Below are 21,259 nucleotides of genomic sequence, written 5' to 3'. Positions count from 1 at the left end.
ATATTCCTGCCAGCAGTGTATGAGAGTTCTAATTTCTCTACATCCTTGTCAACACTTACCTATTATCTGTACCTTTGGTTTTAGCCATGTAAGTAGGTGTGAAGTGGTAACTCAGTATGGTTCTGATTTGCATTTCCTAGTAACTAGTGGTGTTGAGCATCTTTTCATGTGCTTATTGGCTGTTTATATGTCTTTAGAAAGTCTTTCGCTCATTTTAAAATTGGATTGTCTTTTTATTGCTGTAAGTGTTCATGTATTCTAGATACAAGTCTTATCCGGTAAATGGTTTGCAAATATTTTTTCCCATTCTGTGGGTTGTCTTTTCACTTTCTAATGGTGTTCTGTATTATTATCTTTTTTTAAAATTAAAATATTTTATTTTTAAGTAAACCCTATTCCCAACGTGGGGCTCAAACTCACAGCCCTGAGATCAAAAGCCACACACACAGTCTACCAACTGTGCCAGCCAGGCACTCCTGATGGTGCCCTTTAAAAGGCAAATGTTTTAAATTTTGATGGTTATCTGTTTTTTCTTTTGTCGCTTGTGTTTTTGATGTTAAATCTAACAAACCATTGCTTAACCAAGAGGTCATGAAGATTTACTCCTATGGTTTCTTCTACAGGTTTAATAGTTTTAGCTTTTACATTTAGGTCTATGATCTATTTGGAGTTAATTTTTATAGATGGTGTGAGGAAGGGGTCTGACTTCATTCTTTTTCATGTGACTACTCATTTGTTCTAGCACCACTTGTTGAAAAGATTATTCTTTCCTTATTGAATTGTACTGGCACCCACTGAAACTCAGTGGACTATGTTGTCACTTCCTGGGTTTTCTGTCCTTGGAAACTTTTGTCAGGGCTCCCGTGAGACTTTGAATATAACAACCATGCCTTTTATTGAGTACCTACTACTCAGTGTGCTAGGCACGTTGTATATATTCTCTTGTGTCCTCACCAGACTTCTGCAAGGGGAACATTATTGTCCTCATCTCAGAAACAAATTGAAACTCAGGATTTTAGTCGTTTGCTGAAGGTTGTTCAGTAAGTGGCAGAGCTGGGCCTTGAATTTAGGTCAGTGTTGGCTCCAAGGGCTGCATTCATTTCTGTGCTGTGGTTCTCTGCTCCCCAGAGGCCCACCCACCCAGCTTGGGTGTCATTTCTGGGGTCCTTCGGGGCCATAACTAGCTAGATAGATGTGTGGCAGGGATTATGGCCTGAAACTTAAGTGGAGATTACATGATTTCATGGTGTGATTTGGATGCTAAAAAAAGCACAAATTGTTGCCTCCAGCTGCTCCATAGGAAGTGGGCACCTAGAGTGAAGGAACAGTGAGTCCTCTTTTGCCCTGTCCTGTTGGACCTCTCCTTGGGGTTATGTTATTTTTGGTAGCCGTGAAGTGGAGCTTGTTCAGAAAAGAGTATCAGAATGGTAGTTAGCCTGCCTTCCAGTGATGGCTTATGAGGCCTGTTTGAAAGGTCTGGAGGTATTTAGCTGGAAACGAGCAGAGATAGGTATTATTGGTCAAGGGCTATCATGTGGGAAAAGGGTGAGATTTGTCTCAGAGTGTGGAAAATATGGCACACTGGTGTGGCTGGACGGGAGGAAGTTTTTGAAACCCAGAGCTAATGGAAGAGGACAGGAGCTGACTTGGGGAGTAGTGAGCTTCCTATCACTGCTGGTGTAAAAGCAGAGTCTATCTGCTTACTTTGTGGGATTGCTATAGAGGCTCTTTGGGCCTTCTGCAAGGTGTAAGCCTGGGGGATTTTTTTAGGGTTTTTTTTTTTTGACCCCCAGAGCCTGTATATTGTGGCTTCTGATTTTATGGGGACTTCCTGTCCACCAGCTGGGATTGCTCCCAGCCCAGATCTGTCATGTCTCACTGATCCCGAGGGCTAAATTTGGAATTTAATAACAACACTTTGGATTTATGTAGCCCGTTTCCTTGGAGGCACTTCATCTGTTATCCCATTAATTCTCATAACGTCCCTGGGCGGAAGGTGAGGGAGGGCGAGAGAGGAGTCTCTGGCTTCTCAACATCCTGAAGGTGAGAGGAGATGGCTGGGTTAGGTGCAGGCCAGGGGCTGGGGGCGTGGTCTGAATCACAGGCCCTCTGGCTTGTTCGCCACACAAAGACCAGGTTACCCACTGGGCAAAGGATGTGTTGTCCTGGCAGGAAGCTCACATCTTGCGCAGAGTAATATTGGTGATCTGATTACAAGAAAAGTTTGATACACCTGTGGCGTGTGAGGCTCCAAGTGGGCTCTGTCAGGAATGGGGGTGGGTGGGCATAGAGGTGAGAGGGAAGACTGATGTGTCCACCACTAACTGGCTTGTGGAGGGGAGGGTCCAGAGGCGGCAGGAAGGTTTCCTCAGGGAGAGGGGATTTGAGCTGAGTTATACCAGGGGCTGTCAAGGATGAGCAGGGATGAGGAGGGAAGGGTGCCCCAGCTGGAGGGCTCTGCTTGTGCCAAGGCAGATTGGCTTTGGGGTTCTTGTCTACTCCAGACCATGCTGTTTGTCACTCTTACCTCTACTCAGGCTCTTCCACATCCTTTCCATGCTCTTCCCTTAAAGCCTTGGTGTCTGTACTCCAGGCTGGCCCTTGGTGAGTACCTCAGCCTGCACTGGGGACACTCTGGGCTGGCCTCTGCTGCTGATCTTCCTGGGCCCAGGCAAGCGAGGGCACGGAAACTCAAGGCCACAGACTGCAGATTGTTGCAGCTGGAAGGTCCCTTGCAAGTCATCAGGTATTATACTCTCCTTCCCCCTTTTGCAGATGAGGCGATTGGGGCTTGGAGTTGTAAGCAGGCGAGGAATTTTTCAGGAAGAGAGATGAGCAGATGCCAAGACTTTGAGGCAAGAGAAGGTGGGTGGGTTTGTAGAAGGTAGAAGAGCCAGGACTGGGGAGCATATAGAAATGTGGCCAAAAGGGTGGGAGGGGTCGGCTCACTCAGGGGCTGTAGCAGGTGTTTCCAGGTTGGACTTTACCTAGAGGGCAGGGGGAAGCCCCTGGAAGATTTTCTCAGAGGAATGGTGCATCAGATGTGCCTCTTACCAAGGGCACTGGCCAGAAATCGAGCCCCTGGTATTCCTGCTTCTCCTAGTCCCCACTGGCCATCCCCACCCATGGCTGGCACATAGCCTCCACTTTCACTCCCATGGCCAGTTCATCTACACATCTTCTGGCTTTTCCTTCAAATGATCTATCCAGAACCCGATTGTTTCTCACCACTTCTGTGGCTCCTCTGGTCCAAGCCTGCACATTTCTCACCCTGTTCTACTGTGGCCCCTTCACTGCACTCCTGATTACACCTTCACCCCTTAGATTTATTCTCCATGCAGCAACCGGAGTGCGCTGTGAGAATGAGAGCCACATGAAATCATTCTGTTCGGAAGCCCCCCAGGGGCTGTCCATGTCACTTACAGAGATGCCAAAGTCTCTCCATGATCCACACGGCCTTTGACCTGGCCTCCCATCACCCTCCCAGCCGCTAGCTCTGCTCTTCCAGCCTGTCAGCCCTGTTCCTGCTCCAGGGCCTTTGCACGTGTTATCCCCTCAGCCTGGCCCACTCTTGCCCTAGCTAACCTTGTGGGTCATGCTCTCCTTTTCATCTGGTCTTCATTCAAGTGTTCCCTTCTCAGAGATGCCTTCTCCCACAACTTTATCAAAGATTGTAACCTTCCTCAAGTTTTCTTCCTGGGTTTGATGTTTTCTCCTCAGCATTCACTTCTATTGTTTTCTCACTTCTTGACTATATTCTTTCTAGAAAGGAAGCTTCTTCATGAAGGCAGGGGTTTTGTGTGTGTGTGTGTGTGTGTGTGTGTCTTCATAAAACAATTTTTTTTTTCTGTATGTACATCATTGCTGTATCCCCCGTGACTAGAACAATGCCTGGTAGCCAGCAGGAGAAGTAAATATTTGCTGATTGACTGACTGACCAACCGAATGGTGGCTGTGTGGGGAGCACATTGGTCTCGGGGGCGGGGCTGGAGTGGAGTGGGGAAACCAACCAGGAGGTTGTGGCAGAATCTCTGACAGGAGATGATGAAGGCTCTTGGGTCCACAAAACACCAAGGTTTAAATGCTCTTCCCCTTGCTGTAATGCACGAACTGTCAATTGAGAAGCACTTTTAGGTTTAGTTTGTCCAGTTCCCTCTTTGACCATGTGGGGAAACTGAGGCCCGCAAAAGGAATTCCCCAGCCTTCCTGTCTTCCAGACAGTATCTTATTGAAGAACTCTGGTCTCTGGGAGAGGGGAGCCCCCTCAGATTGTGTGGCAGTGACTGAGAGGCTCTGTTAGTGTACTCAGTGGCAGGTTGAGGGCCTGTCATGGTGACTTGACACATACGAAGTGCTTTTCTCAGTGGTCACCTTGGGGTTGGTGAATAGGCATAAGATCGCCCCTGTCCTAGCACTGCCAGTTCGGTTGGAAGCTGAGATGCCTGCTAGCAGTTCATGGAAAGACAGACGTTGGAGAATCTTCCAGTCGCCTCTCCAGGCATCCATTTTATCCCTTTACCACTCTCCCCACCTGTTTTTCTTGGAGGGGGGGAGGGCCTTCACTGGCCTAAGCTAATAAAAGTGTGGCATTGGCTCCTGGCATAGTAACGGCTTGGTGATGCGCAGTGACCCAGACCTAAACCGGTCCGTGCATGGAATTGCCCCTGGCTAAAGCAACTGATGGAGGTTAGGCCAATTGCAATTGGTGGGAAGGCTTCCCCTTGATGGCTGGGAAGAGATGTCTCCTGCTCCAGGTGGGTGATACGCAGATATGAGGCTTAGAACCACTCTACACATTTTGTTACCAGGAGGAAAGCCAGCCTGAGGACAAAGTTGAGATTTGGAGCAGGGCAGAGCCGAAAGAATAGCAGAGAAGCAGCCAGAGCCCTGCTCAAACCTACCTGAAGCACCCATTGTCCTGGACTCTAGTTAGGGAGGCTCATGAATGCTGTCTCTTAAGGGAGTTTGAGTTAGCTTTTCTGTCTTGGTCATTGAAGAAAGCCTAACTGATATTTGGGTGGATAGGCAGTGACGAGGAGCCGTGGGTGGGGATGGTGAGCCTGCTGTGGTTTTTGCTGGGAGCATGCTCCACAGCCCTGTCCAAGTCCCTGCTCCTGTAAGAAGCCCATCCCATAGTCCTGGAGGGTAAGTGCCAAGGAGATGCCAGCTTGGGCTGTCTGCATAGTTTCTAGCACAATTGGGACCATGCTATCTTTTTAGAGGGTTCCTGGCTTTTTAGCCCCTCTTCCCTTGTGGACACATGCCACTTGGGGAGGGTCTCCCTCAGAGGGAAGGTACTGGTTCCCCGCCTGCCAGGGTTCTGCACACCTGTCCACGTGATGTCTTGGGAATGCTTGCTGGACCACAGGTGGCTCCTTCCATCCCCCCACACAGGGTCCTTTACCTTTTCTTCGCCCCTGGGTGGGCTGTTGACCAACGGGCTCCTTCCTGGAATATTTCTAAATGCATGAAAAACATCAGCTTATAAAGAAAACCAATTCGGTTCAAGTACACTTAGCAAAATATTAAATAATTTGTAATGAAGTATCATATGCTTCTTTATTAATGCGAAAATAGTATCTTGTGGCAGGTCTAATAACTTTTAATTCAAAGTAGTGATTGAGAGCATAAAGGACATTTTGAAATCTGTAACATCTGTGGTGTTATATGAAAATATCTCTGATTTCTGTTGGTGACACAGTTATTGGAACTGATCAGGCTGCCGGGGTTTGTTGTCTATATTTATGATGGAAAAAAGTTAGAATTTAGTGAAATAAAGATACCATTTTTTTCCCCATCCAAGTTCATGTTCCCCGCCCCTGCACTCTGTCCATGGATGCCATGGGAGATGTCTGTGGGCCCCAAGTTAAGAACCCCTGAGTGACAGTTGTTTAAAAAAAAAAAAAGCAAAACCCCTTACACACACATAGTCTCACAGTCACACACACGCATTGTAGGTGTCTGCACTTGCATACGTACTGGGATTTTTATACCTGCACAGAGTCGTACCTCTCCAGATGGACCTGGTGTGCACATGCACGCACGTACACAGCTGCAGCACACCCAGAGAGACACTGCATATATGTGCACATGCACGCACGTACACAGCCGCAGCACACCCAGAGAGACACTGCATATGTGTGCACATGCACGCACGTACACAGCCGCAGCACACCAGAGAGATACTGCATATATGTGCGCATGCACGCACGTACACAGCCGCAGCACACCCAGAGAGACACTGCATATATGCGCACATGCACGCACGTACACAGCCGCAGCACACCCAGAGAGATACTGCATATGTGTGCACATGCACGCACGTACACAGCCGCAGCACACCCAGAGAGACACTGCATATACGTGCATGACAGCTGCGTATGTGTGCACATGCACGCACATACACAGTTGCAGCACACCCAGAGAGACCCTGCATATGTGTGCACATGCACGCACGTACACAGCCACAGCACACCCAGAGAGACACTGCATATATGTGCACATGTACACACACATACACAGCTGCAGCACCCAGAGAGACACTGCATATATGTGCACATGCACGCACGTACACAGCCGCAGCACACCGAGAGACACTGCATATATGTGCACATGCACGCACGTACACAGCTGCAGCACACCCAGAGAGATACTGCATATATGTGCGCATGCACGCACGTACACAGCCGCAGCACACCCAGAGAGACACTGCATATACGTGCATGACAGCTGCGTATGTGTGCATGCACGCACATGCACGCACGTACACAGCCGCAGCACACCCAGAGAGACACTGCATATACGTGCATGACAGCTGTGTATGTGTGCATGCACGCACATACACAGTTGCAGCACACCCAGAGAGACCCTGCATATGTGTGCACATGCACGCACGTACACAGCCACAGCACACCCAGAGAGACACTGCATATATGTGCACATGTACACACACATACACAGCTGCAGCACCCAGAGAGACACTGCATATATGTGCACATGCACGCACGTACACAGCCGCAGCACACCCAGAGAGACACTGCATATATGTGCACATGCACGCACGTACACAGCCGCAGCACACCCAGAGAGACACTGCATATGTGTGCACATGCACGCACGTACACAGCCGCAGCACACCCAGAGAGACACTGCATATGTGTGCACATGCACGCACGTACACAGCCGCAGCACACCCAGAGAGACAGTGCATATGTGTGCACATGCACGCACGTACACAGCCGCAGCACACCCAGAGAGACACTGCATATGTGTGCACATGCACGCACGTACACAGCCGCAGCACACCCAGAGAGACACTGCATACGTGTGCACATGCACGCACGTACACAGCTGCAGCACACCGAGAGACACTGCATATATGTGCACATGCACGCACACATGCAGCCGCAGCACACCGAGAGACACTGCATATATGTGCACATGCACGCACGTACACAGCTGTAGCACACCCAGAGAGACACTGCATATGTGTGCACATGCACGCACGTACACAGCCGCAGCACACCCAGAGAGACACTGCATATGTGTGCACATGCACGCACGTACACAGCCGCAGCACACCCAGAGAGACAGTGCATATGTGTGCACATGCACGCACGTACACAGCCGCAGCACACCCAGAGAGACACTGCATACGTGTGCACATGCACGCACGTACACAGCTGCAGCACACCGAGAGACACTGCATATATGTGCACATGCACGCACACATGCAGCCGCAGCACACCGAGAGACACTGCATATATGTGCACATGCACGCACGTACACAGCTGTAGCACACCCAGAGAGACACTGCATATATGTGCACATGCATATCCAGTACACGGGGCTATGTGTATGCCTCCCCCCACTAAAGTGTGCACCCAGGCTCACACCTAGGCTCACACACAGCTCATTGTACCTGGAGCCTTCTGTAGAAATGTGCACAATCCTAAATTCCAGGCTGAGTGGGCAGAGCCTTGGGGCCTGCTGTGACTGCTGCATGGCAGCATGCACAGGCAGAGGAGGTCAGGCTCATGCCATCTGGATGCTGCCACCTAGCCCCCAGGCACCAAGGAGGCCCAATCTAGGAGGATGAGAATTCTGCCAATCCTCTTTCCCAAGGTACAAACCAAGGGGCCAGGAGGCCTTCAGAGTCTTCTCTTTTCCTTAATGAAATCCTAATCTGCCCCCAAAGGGTGTGGGGGATTCGGTTGATGTTGCCGTGCCACCATGAGTGGGCTCGTCTGAGCCTGTGGGGGCCGTGGAGCAGTGGGCCCGGTACGGTGCAGGGGTGTCCTCAAAGGGAAGCATTCTTCATCGGTAATGAACATTATGTCTGCAGAAACGAATGGCCCAACCTCCTATTCAGTTTATGTAAAATAAAACAGGCCATATGTTGCTGCTTTCAGAGTTTGGGTGTTTAAATTAAATGTTGTTTAATGAATATTCAAACCCATTTGCTCCAAAGTTGTGCTCAATGTGGCGGCGGCTTTCATCCCCCCTCCTTCCTTGCAGCCCCCTCCCTGCTCCAGTACCCAGGGTATTAAGCCATTAGAACGGGGTGTGAACATCCAGGCATCTGTCTTCCAACGGAAAGTTGGATATTAAAATGCTGGAGCAGATGACAGTATAAATAAAGACATACAGTGAGAAGCTCGTCTGGTTATTTTTTTGTTTGGTAATTAAGACTGAGGAGGTTTTGACTTAAGTTATATCTTATTGAGAAACCGAGGTGGGGGGCCGAGAGCTCCCACCTCTTCCCACTTTCCTTTATTCGTCAGTTTACGGAGGGGCTTTCACATTGGCCTCTGTGTAACTGGTTTATTGACAAGTGTCAACTTGGTGGCATAGAGACGTGAAATGGTTTGATGTTTCTCTAGTCACTGCTTTCTGCTGAACTCTGTCAAATTACCCTTAACATTAGCTGGAGTGGAGTCCATAGCTTAATGGTCAGAACTACCAGTGTCTCTCTGAACTGAAACTCTCCTCTCGGCCCGCTGGAGGCTGGGCCTGTACTCAGATGATGGAGGTGGGGAGGGGGCAGTGTTTGCTCTCTCGGTCCTCTTCCTTCTCCAGAGCTTTGGGGCCCACCCTCTGGGGACAGGTGCAGGGACAGTGGGCTGTGGAGGTAGGCATCCTAGAGAGGTGGTCCCCGTGTGTGAGGGGAGGCAGCTCTACTTTGGCTTGCTGCCATGGCTGACCGGGTGGTCTCTGTCTAGATGGCAAGCTGGTATCCTTGGGGCAGAATCTAGCTCATGCCAGCACCATCCATCCCTGAGGATGCCCTTAGAGGCGGCAGGTATCTTCAGCCCCATGAAGGGTGCACACTTGCCTCCTTTCTGTGGGGGGTCGAGGGGTGCTGCTTCTTGAGCTGTCCTGTGGCTCTGGCCCATCCCCTCTTCTCTATACCCCCATGTGGCTGCACAGGAGCAGCTGAGGCCCTACTGTGCCTTCAGGGTCCCCATGGGATCAGGGGTGTGGGTACCCTCTTTTTTTCCTGAGCACTCTACCCCACTGCCCTCCTTATGGGCTCCTCCAAGACTACTGTCTTGAGAGATCCCCTGGGGAAACTGGACGCCATGCTCCACGCTCATGTAAATCCCCAAACTCCAGGGGACCCATGTCAGCTTCATCTGGCATTACTACCTCCCTAGATTTGGTTCCTCTCTCCTGGCAGTACAAGGTGGGGCTATAGATAAAGCAGCTCAGCAAGCACCCAGCTGGGGAGGGAAGTGCCAGCTTCCCCTCTTGTGGGCAACCCCCTCCCCCCATTTCTATGAGTGGTCCTCTTGAAACAGTATGTTCTCTCTGCCAGTTTCTCCAGTGATCCTCTTTTTTCCCTCCCCTGTTTCTTACGTAGACTGTGTGTGCATGTCTGTCTGGCATGGTTGGTACTGGAGCCTGGTGTTAGAGGGGCTATTTCAGTTTCTTGGTAAAACCTTTGGGGAGGTGCCTGCTGCTAGTGGCTTTCTCATTGTGATAGTGACACTTCTTTGCTTTTAGCTTTGTCCCCGTGACCAGTCTTGGGCAATGGTCAAAATCCCAGCTGACGTCCTGCACACACACTGAGAATGAGGATTTGTGTATGACGGGAACAAGTTTAGGAGCATCATGAGGGTTTCTATCCTCCCCTCCAAGCTACTTCTCAACCCAAAGAGCTCAGATTGCTCCCATGCCTTTAGTTATCACCTCTGCGTGGGAGACCCCCACACCTGTCACCAGCCCTGAGCTCTCTCTGTGGCTCTGTCTCCACTTGGACATCCTGCCAAATTTCTTTTTTTTTTTTTTTTTAGCGGGCTTCCCACCAAGCAGGGAGCCCTATATGGGGCTCGATCCCAGCACTCTGGGATCATGACCTGAGCCGAAGGCGGACGCTTAATGACTGAGCCACCCAGGGGCCCCCCACCAAATTTCAATATGCTCATATCCAGCCTCTTTATCTCTCCTTCCCCTCTCTTCTCCACAAATCCGAATCACCATTTTCTATGTATTAAGAACTTGCTCAGCAGGCCCGGATGGAGTACTCACTATAGCACCAAGCCGTGTGATAGCTGCTGGGGATCCAGTGATGACAAAGAATAGTGCTTGCCCTCAAGGAGCTCTTGGCCCAGTGGGGGCCATCCACCCAAGGAGAGACTCTTGGTATGAAATGGAAAGAGCTAAGGCAAGTATAGGGGTGGAGGGCTGTCATGGGTTAGCTCACTAACCTCTAAGCTCCTGGGCACTCAGGAAGAGCTTCCTGGAGGGGATGACCTGTGGGCCCAGTCCTGAATTGTAGTAGCTGGCAGGCTAAGAAATATATATATATATATTTTTTAAAGATTTTATTTATTTATTTGACAGAGAGAGAGAGAGCGCGAGAGCAGGAACACAAGCAGGGGCAGAGGGAGAGGGAGAAGCAGGCTTCCTGCTGAGCAGGAAGCCCGATGTGGGGCTCGATCCCAGGACCCTGGGATCATGACCTGAGCCGAAGGCAGACACTTAACGACTGAGCCACCCAGGTGCCCAGGCTAAGAAATATTTGAAGGGTATCCTTTGGAAAGGGAAGAGTGAGAACAAAGGCATGGATGCATGGAATAGCATGGGGTGCGCTGAGAAATTGAAGCACTTCCATATTCCTGGGGTCTAATTTGCAGGGGAGGAAATGGTAAGAGATGGGCTGGTCTCCTGTCTCCATTCCTGGGCCTCTGTCCTCCAAGTCCCCCATGTGCAAGGAGTTGTGGCTGACTCCTCTTTAGCAGGACGTCACCCCTGCCATCCATCCCACCAGAGGATGAATGAGAGGTTGAGGTGGCTGATCACATGGTATCCTCCCACTTCCCACTTTCCCATCCTGTCATCTGTAGGTGAGTATAATGATGTGTCTCCTAGGGGAGGTGGGCTGGGGGAACCATATGAAGATGGGAGGCTATTTGGAGTAAGGCTGCTACCCCACGGCCAGCCCCTGTGCCCTGACCCTGACCTTCCTCTGGGTTCAGCTCTTGGTCTGAATTCTGAATCTCCTTGATCCTTTGCTTTCTTGGTCTCTGAGTTTGTTCTAGAATCTGGCTCCCAGATTCCATCTGGTCGCTTGAATAGGCAGCCTAGTTGGATCCATCTCTGTTGGTGTTGGCATTTTGCACATGATAGGATATACCCTCAGGGAAAAGCACCCACCTGTGGACCCCAAGGTATCCCTACAGGACCTGGCCCAGGTCCCCCAACTCCTGGCCTCCACCCAACTGTCTAGGTGAGGCCAGCTTGGACATGTTCTTCCCTGGCATGCCTGTATATGTGTGTGTGTTTGTGTGTGTGTGGAAGGAGATTGGTAGGGAGCCAGTGTCCCAGCTGAGAATCTGTTTCTGGGGCTCACAGGAAGCTGGACATCCTTGGCGCTGGCTCTTAATCACACACACATGCATTATCCACGGTGGGAGTGTTCCATCTTAGGTGGATAGAAGGCCTGGTCCAAGTCCATGCCTAGGCGTAACTCTCCTAGGTGACAGGTACAGACTCAGAGGATGCATTTCCATGATAACCATAGCTGAACCATTCCAGAGCTGGACATGTTGTAAGGAACCCATTCCTTTGTTTCTTCACTCTTCCAATCTGTACTAAAGCTGGTGCTGAGAATTGGGGGATGACGGGATGAATAAGATATAGCTTCTCTTATCCAGGGGTTCATGGTCTAGTGCAGCTGGGAATGGATTCTGTGGCTTGTGTTTGATGGCACTGGGCATCACAGCCAGCCACTGCCATAGGATGAGGAGGGCTCAGCCATCACAATACACTTATTTAGTATCTACTTGTCGCCAGTCACTTATGATGAAGGAAAGGCAGGCAGATGGATAGACAACCTCTTCCAGTATTTAAAATTAGATGCATTATCTCACTGAGTCTTTTCCAAACCATACCAGTCAGAAACCGTTTCCATAGGAGATGAGAAATTTGAACAACAGAGAGGTTAAGTTATTGCCCTGGTCATAGGGCTAGTAAGTAGTGGAACCAGAACTTGAACCCAGGTCTTTTGACTCCAGACGATTGCTTGGCTAATGATGCAGTGCCTTGAGGAGTTATATTTTTATGTCATTTGATGGAGGAGACTTTCAGTTCTAGGGGACCCAAACAAATAATCTATCATGTCATGCCTGCACTGAACCTTCCTCATTGAAAGACAGGAACTCTAGGAATATTTTACAGATGCCTCCTCTTATCTCTAGACAGCTGAGCCATGATGCCCTGAATTCTCTGGCAGCCTAATCCACATACTAAGCAGGAACTCAGGGAAGTCCTTGTAAGACGAGGGGCTTGGGCCCCTAGGAAGGATGGAAAGAAGGACATTAGGACAAGAGGGGCCAAGAGGCACCCCTGCCCCTTGGGAAGCACCACGCCCATTGTTGTAGGTGGGGATCATTGGGTTGCACAGACTACAGTCCATATGAGCCCACTTGTGTGCTGGGCAGGACATGGTGGTTGGAACAGGACAGGGATCTGTGGATGGAAAGTGAGGCCAGTGGGGCTTATGGTGGCGGGGCCAAGGAGGCCACCAGAGAGGGAGGCAGGTTCCCTCTGTCTCTGTCTCTAGTCTCCCATCTCTCTTGGGCTCTATGGCCTTTGTCCTTTGCCCGTCTCTGAGCAGCCTCTCTGCTATTTTCTGCTCGGCAGGCAGGACTCATTGCTTACTCATGGCTTCTCTGCTCTGCACCCCCCCCCCCAGCTTGTTTGCAGATGGCTTGGTTTGCTATGGGGCCAACTGTAGGCATGACTATACAACCCACACGCCTATCCCTGTCTAACTTGGTCCAAATTCTTGAGAGGAAAAAACCTGATGGATTACTGGTTAGCCAACAGGTGTCTTAAGGACCTTGATGTTTTTAGGCCGGGTATCCATCTCTGATCGAGTCAGAGGAGAACACGTGTTACAAGCAGGGCCACGTAGGGCTGCCCCTTCAGCTGGGGCTGCGGGCAGGGCAAATACACCCTCGCCTCTGCCACAGGCCAAGGGTCAGCTGAAGCTCTTTGTCTCCCTCCAGACCATGAGCAGGAGAGCAGAACTGGCCAGTTTCTCGGGATCTGATTTTCTCCTGATGGGCAGCTGGCTGCCTCCTCAAGGCTCTGGGCAGGAAGGCTGTACCATTAGGGAGGCCTTAAAGAGCACAGTTTGCTGGTGGGTTCTTCCTGAACTCAGATCACTTTGAGCCTATAAGGGAGGGAGGGCATTGGGAGAGACACATATCCACCTGGAATCCCATTTAATTCTCATAACCCTGCCGGGAAAAATGGGCCTGCTAACTATCACACAAATGATGGCATGTTCATTTGTTGGTTCGGTATTGACTGAGTGCTTAGCGGGGGCCGAGGCTGTGCTGGCTGTCGGAGATACGGCGGTGTGCAGTGGTTAACATTATTGCGAGTGCACTGTAGAGCAGAGACCATGGGAAGGGAGAGGATGATATGTATTTATCCCCTTCAAGCCTCAGAACAACCCAATGAGAGAATTTGTGTTTTTAACTCATTGTACAGATAGGGAAAATGAAATCCAGAGAGGTTAACTTTTTGTAGAAGGTCACACAGCTCATAAGTGGCACAGTCTGAATATGAACCCAGGCCTGCTGGCCTCTTGTCATTTAATCCAGGAATTCTGGGTAGAGATAGATTTTGCTGGCCAAGGGGTGCTTGGGAAGTAGTGTTCTCATGGCCTTTGTCTCAGCTGGCTCCTTCCATTCCTGAAGGAGCGGTGGGGAGTAGGGGTCCTGGGCATGCCCCTCCCCCCTTGCCCCTTCAAATCTAGAGCTTCATTCTGCTTTCTCCCTACATTCCTAATCCTCCTTGTGTGGCTTTCCCCATCCGAAGGTCACAAAGACTCTTGGCTTTCTTGTAGGCCACGTCGTCACATCGTGTGCTGTGGTCTGAATGTCTGTGGCTCCCAAAATTCGTGTATTGAAATTGCAATCTCTCAGGTGGTGTTGTAGGAGGTGGGGCCTTTGCAAGATGTTTAGGACATGAGGGTGGAACCCTCAAGAGTGGGATTAATGTCCTCATGAAGGAAGCCAGAGAGAGCTCCCTCATCCTTTCCACCAGGTGAGGACCCAGTGAGAAGTCTGTGACCCAGAGGCGGGTCCTCACCTGACAGTGCTGCTACCATGATCTGAGATTTCCAGGCTCCAGAAAGGCGAGAAATAAATTTCTGGTATTTATAAGCCAGCTAGCCTGTATTGTGTTGTGTTATAGTAGCTTGAGCGGACTAGGACGCCGTGTGCGTGTGAGAGCCCTTGCTGACCCCGCTGGCTGAGTGGGGCCGTGTTTGTGGCTGCCCCTGCCAGCCAGCTCCTCTGTGCTCCTGTGGGCCTCCCCTCCGCTGGGGTCCTGTGTTCACTGAGGAGACAAACTGTATCTGTGAGGGAGAGACGGTTAGACATCAAAGCAGGCCTTAGCATTAGGGCTTTTAATGGGCAAAGTGACAAGGTGACGGTCCTTAATTGGCCAGCACAACAGCCAACCAGGGTCCTGCTACATCCATACAGTCCTCCTGCTTCCCTGAAGGGCAGCTGTCTTGGTGGCTATGTGGCAGCGAGCTCTCAGAGCTCAGCCAGAATCAGGCGGGGCGGGAGAACAAGGGACAGCCTTCCCTCTGGCTTTGAGAATCCAGCTTTCTGGAACTGGGGTGAGGGCCTTCTCCCTTCTGCCTGACGGCCTTCATCACTACTTAGAGAAGGAAATTCTGGCCGAGAGTGTGTAACTCCTAGGCTCTTCTAATAACTCCTTATGTTCTAATGATCCCAGAAACTGCCAGGGAGAGTGTTGATGAAGCAACAGTCTTATTTGGCTAAGTTGGGAGAATGGGAGACCTTGAGGTCCCTTCTGGCCCAGGACTCCCATGTTAGCTGTGGAGAGAAGACATGGCAATGTCAGAGCCCTGACCTGGCAGAAGGACGTGCTTTCATGTCATGGGAAGAGTATGAGTACAGGATCCAGGAGGCTTAGAGCCAAGTTGTGGGAAGGTAGCTGTTAATAATAACAGTCTTATTTTGGGCTGGGTACCTTACATAAGCGCCTTACATATTTTAATTCATTTAGTGTTCATGACAACCTTATTAAATAGGTTAATTTTTGCTTCTCTTTTAGAGTTGATGAAATTGAGTCACAGAGAGGGTAAGTGACTTGCCCAAGGTCACAGTAGCCCCTTAGTGGCTGAGCAGACAGTCAGGGGCTGTGTTTGCTGGCTGTGCGACCCAGGGCAGGCCTCTGGGCCTCTTCCCACAGGGTAGCTTGTCTTGTAGCACCCTGCTTGTTGTTGTCTGCTACATTTGGACACGGCAGTCTGGCGGTGGACTCTCCCGAGGGTGTGAGATGGCGAGGGGTGGAGCTCTCTTCCCAGGGACAAAGGAACTGCCCAGATGATGTCATCGTGAAGCCTCCAGAGCCAGCCTTTCTCCGTTGATCACACTAGTCATTAATCCCCATGTAAAACACAGTTTGGGACCAGGCTCCAGACCCAGTAGTTGCTCTCATGTTTTCATGTGCCTGATAAACGATTCTGCTGGAAGAGGTGTGAAGGGCATCTGTGGGAAGTGGTTCTGAGCAAGATTCTTTAAGACCATTTTATACATTCTTATCCATTTTGAGGCTGCCCTGGGACTGAGAAAGGAGAATACTCACAGTACCAGGAAGGCCTTTGGTCTAGAGTCAGGAAGCCTGTACTGTCTTCTCAATGGAAATTGGAGAGGGAGAGCTTGCTTGCTGCACCCATCTTTTTCACTGCACATTGGGGGTGGGTGGGCAGGGGGCCTCAGGTCCAGACAGGGGAAGGAGTGGCTTGAGGTTGACCAGCATTAGTTCCAGCATTGGGACCCTTAGGGCTACGCCTGGCCTTCCTGCCTGCCCAGCTAACATAGATAGAACACTGTTACCAAGCTTCGCCTGCATTGTCTCCACTTACTGTCCACACCAACCCAAGGAGCTTAAGACTGTTTACAGATAAGGAAACTGAGGCCCAAGTGGCAGAACCGGAATTTGGCTCCAAATGCTTTCTTACTTATATTCCTTGTGTGTCCTTTAATATTAAGACCTCTTTATATTTTCCATAGCTCTTTCTCTTCCATTCATAGGCCGTCTGGTAGAAATAATTCCTGAACCAACAATCAGGATGGCCAGTTCCTCCTCTGCTAGTCCAAGTTCAAATACCAGCTCTACCATGTACTAACTTGAGCAAATCGTGTAATTGTTGAAGCCCTGGTTCCTACTTTGTAAATTGGAGGTAATAATGGCTAAATTACAGGGAATTTTTTAGGATGAAATGAAATCCTTAGAAGGCATTTATTATGACAACAAGTATGCAGGTGAAAGCCACTAAATTATTATTATCGGTAAGGAGTACCAATATTTGATATTGAATCTTATCCTAAAAATCTGGAATTGAGCTCATTGTAATGATCTGCTAAAGCCTTTGGCTAATTTCAAAGAGGGAATGGCTATTATGATTTCATTTATTAAGGTCTGTGATAGGCTGAATAGTGGGCCCCCAAAAGTCCATGTCCTAATTCTGGACCCTGTGAATATGTTACCTTACATGGCAAAAGGGACTTTGCAGATGTGGTTAAATGAAGGCTCTGGAGATGGGCAGATTATCCGAGATTGCCTGGGTGGGCCCACTGGGTCCTTATATGAAGGCAACAGGAAGGTCAGAGTTAGAGAAGCAGATAGGATGATGGAAGCAATAAAGCTGAGAGAGAGAGAGATTTAAAGATGGTTTGCTGCTAGCTCTGAAGTTGGAAGAAAAGGCCACAAACTAAGAAGTGTGGGCAGCTTCTAGAAGCTGGAAAAGGCCAGGAAGCAGATTCTCTCCTAGGGCTTCCATAAAGAATGCAGCCCTGCCAACCAACCCATTCTGGACTTCTGTAGAACTGTAAGGTAATAGATTTGTGTTGTTTTAAGCCATGAAGTTTGTGTTAATTTGTTTATGGAGCAGTAGGAAATCAATACAAGATCCATGTTTAGTATTTTCTATTCACATCCAATAGGCATTTATAAGCACCCCCTCCAGGCCAGCACGGTGCTAGGTACCTCACCTAAATGCATCTCTATAAACAGTGTGATGAGTGGGTGCAGAGAGCAGGAGCTTCAATGCAGAAGAGGAAAGCAGGAATCCCAGTTTTACTGCTCATTAGTGGTGTGATCTTGGGCCAGTCACCTGACCTCTCTGAGCCTCAGTTTTCATGTCTGTAAAGGAGAGAGTTTTACACATGAAAAATACCTGACATGGCCAGGTACTCAGTAGCTTCTAACCTAATTCACGTTGCTACCTACTTCCCCCAAACTCAGATGCATCGCACCATGCTTCCCCAGGAGAGCCCTTGTCCGGTGAAAGCAGACTTGTGGGTTTGTGTTCAGTGCCTCTTGTCCCTGGGGCTCTCCTGGGGAATGGGCAGCCAGCATGCCCAGCAGTGCCCAGGACAGAGTTAGGGCCAGATGTGGGGAAGAACTCACTTTCAGTCAGCGCTCTCCAGAGGTGGAACCAGCAACTTGCCCCCCTTGTTTTCAGGGGACCCAGGTGTTATGGCTGCCCGCCCCTAGGACTTCAGGTGTGGATCTTTGATGTTGGCACCCCGTGCAGTCTTATGTTGTCCCAGAGCTTACTGGTGGGACTGAAAGAAAGATGGGCATCTTGCAGTCTGGAATTTGTGTCTCCGTCCTGGCCTTCCACTCCTGTAGGGCTCCACACTCTTCAGGAATACAGGCTTTATTTCAGGACTAGCAAAATCACATGGATTGCACTTGTTTTGGGTTGGTGGGTAGAACAATATTTTGGTAAATGTACACACTGAAAATTGCCCACTTTTTTTTTTTTTTCATTCTGCTTTGGCAGTTCTTCATTTTTCACTCCACTCAGAGCTCCAAGATAGAAGTAGCCTGAGTTGGTGTTGCCTCCAGCCAGTATCTATCTGTATTTGAAGAGGCGGATTCCCTCTTTGAAGCCCTGTCCCATTCAGTATCTCCTGTAATGCTCTCAGCAGCATTATTGTATTCTGAGGGCTGTATTCTCATTCTGCTGCTCTGATGTTCAAGCAGGACGAATAGGCGCAGACCATACCACTGTGCGCGTGGTCCTGGTCGTTTCACGCCAGCATTCATTCCGATTCCTCTGGGCTTGTGCCACACTGATGGCTACTTATTTGAATAGTATCCCTGGTCATCCCCATTTTACAGATGAGAAAACCCCCGTAGGTGAAGGACATGTGCCAGGCATTGCAGCTGAACCTAAGGCCCTTGACTCTGAGAACCCATGAGCTTTTCCCGCCCAAGCTGCTCCTCTTTATGGGAGGTTAAATCACGCTGGCTTTAAAGACCCCATTACAATACCTTAGTTTCTTTTCTTTTTACCACCTCGAAGCGGCTGTAAAAATATTAAAACCAATTGCCGTCATCTTTCAGACCGCTGCGTTTATGAGATGTAGCTTTCAAATGAATGGAAATAATCGGAAACTCCCTCCCCGTTTCATTCTATGGGGGCATTTCAGATTTATACAATATTTCTGAAAGCTCTTATAATAGGGCATATGCACTTAGGGCATTAATGAAGTCGGCTCAGTGCTGGCTGGTCTCATTTCATGGAGCTAATTGTTAAGTGTTTTGCATACTTACAATTGAACTAAATTATTCCAAGCTAGCTGGTTTCAGGAAGTGTTAATTATATTTCAGTAAAGGAAAATCAAGGCTAAAAAATCATCCACTTAGAGCTTATCTATTTATGAACATCTCATTCTGGAGATCTCAAACATATATTTTAACGCCATGTGAATATTGAGATTAATATTTCTTCACCAAAGAAACCTTTCTTCCTTCTTTGAATAGCCCCCCTCCCCCCAACCCATCCTTCCAGCTTTATTCAGCAGCCTAGTCTGGAAGTTGAAAGAAGCCTTCCTTTGTATTTCTGGCGCCTTGAATCTTTAAGTTGGATGCCAGGAACAGCATTAGCTCCATTCATCTCGAGACCAACTGGCCTTTTGTAAATGATATTAAGTAATTAATTTATGGGTCCTGCACAGGCCATTTAGGACCCAGTGCTCCTTTACTCCTGGGTTCTTTTTTGAGGAACTTAGGAGTTTTCTTCTGGGACTTGGGTTGGAGAGGGTGAGTGACCAAGCACTGCCTCTCAGGTCTCAGTACAAGGCGAGGGGATGGGGGGATGGGAGAGGAGCAGGTCTGGGGGGTCTACAATGCCTGTATCGTCTATTCACACTACTCTTCCTACTCATTGGACCAGAAGGTCTGAATGTGAATGCCTAACAAGAAGTTATATTCTAGTTTCTTTTGCATCTGTTGCTCAATTTCTTTTCTATTTGTTTTTAACTTTTTGTTCATCCACTCATGCATGCATTCATTTTCTCATTCAGTACACACATATTGAGCTATGAAGGCCTATCACACGAGAACACTGGACTAGGGGCTGGGCATGGAGAGCTGAGGGTGGCAGAGTTCACTCCACTCACCCCACTCACCCCACTCAGGAGCTCTCATAATACAGAAATAGGCCAGGGCCTCAGAACCACCTGGAAAGCTTGTTAAAGCACAGGGTGCTGGGCCCCACCCCAGAGTTTCTGATTAGGAACTAGGGAGGGCTCATGATTTACATATTGAAACGGCACCCAGGTGACGCTGATGCTCTAGTCCAGGGGTCACCCTCTGAGAAACACTGGAAGGGTCATGGGATTTAGAAATTATATCCCAAGACCATCTTGATTTTTCCAAAGAAGACATACAGATGGCCAACAGACATCATCAGGGAAATGCAAATTTAAACCACAATGAGATATCACTTTACACATGTCAGATTGGCCAAAATAAAAAACACAAGAAATAAATGGTGACGAGGATGTGGAGAAAAAGCTACCCTCCGGCACTGTTGCTGGGAATGCAGATTGGTGCAGCCACTGTGGAAAACAGTATGGAGGTTCCTCCAGAAATTAAAAATGGAATTGCCATATGATCCAGTTATTATGCTACTGGTTGTTTACCCAAAGAAAATGAAAACACTAATTTGAGAAGATATATGCACCCTTATGTTTATTGCAGCATTGTTGACAATAGCCAAGATATGGAAGCAGCCCAGGTGTCCATCGATAGATGAATGGATAAAGAATACACACACACACACATGCACACACGCTGGAATATTAGCCAAAAAAAAAAAAAAAAAAGAAAATTTGCCATTTTCAACACCATGGATGGAGCTAGAGAGTATTATGCTAAGTGAACTAAATCAGCCAGAGAAAGCCAAATACCATATGATTTCACTCATATGTACTCTAAGAAACAAAACAAAGAGACAAATAAAAAACAGACTCTTAAATACAGAGAACAGATTGATGGCTACCAGAGGGGAGGTGGGTGGGGGGATGGGTGAAACAGGTGATGGGGATTAAGAGTACATTTGTCTTGAGCACTGAGAAATGTACGGAATTGTTGAATCATATTGTACACCTGAAACTAACACTGTAGGTTAATTATATTTCAATAAAAAATAAAACAAGATTTGTATCTAAATTTATTTATACACTATCACAGAGCTTGTTTTTGGCTGGCAGATGAGAGAGGCATTTTTTTCACAAAGTTTTTTCCATTAAAAAATCACTTTCATCTCATAAATAATGAATGGAAAATAAGCAATATGTGTCGAGAAATGGATGTCGCGTGGCTAGTCAGGCTCAGGAAACAGCTGCACACGCCCCTGCACACTAGCCTTCCAGAATGAGATTCGAGTCCACACTTGTGCAAAATG

Source organism: Halichoerus grypus, chromosome 7, assembly GCF_964656455.1.
Source record: "Halichoerus grypus chromosome 7, mHalGry1.hap1.1, whole genome shotgun sequence".
NCBI lineage: Eukaryota > Metazoa > Chordata > Mammalia > Carnivora > Phocidae > Halichoerus > Halichoerus grypus.
Note: the sequence above shows the minus strand (reverse complement) of the source record.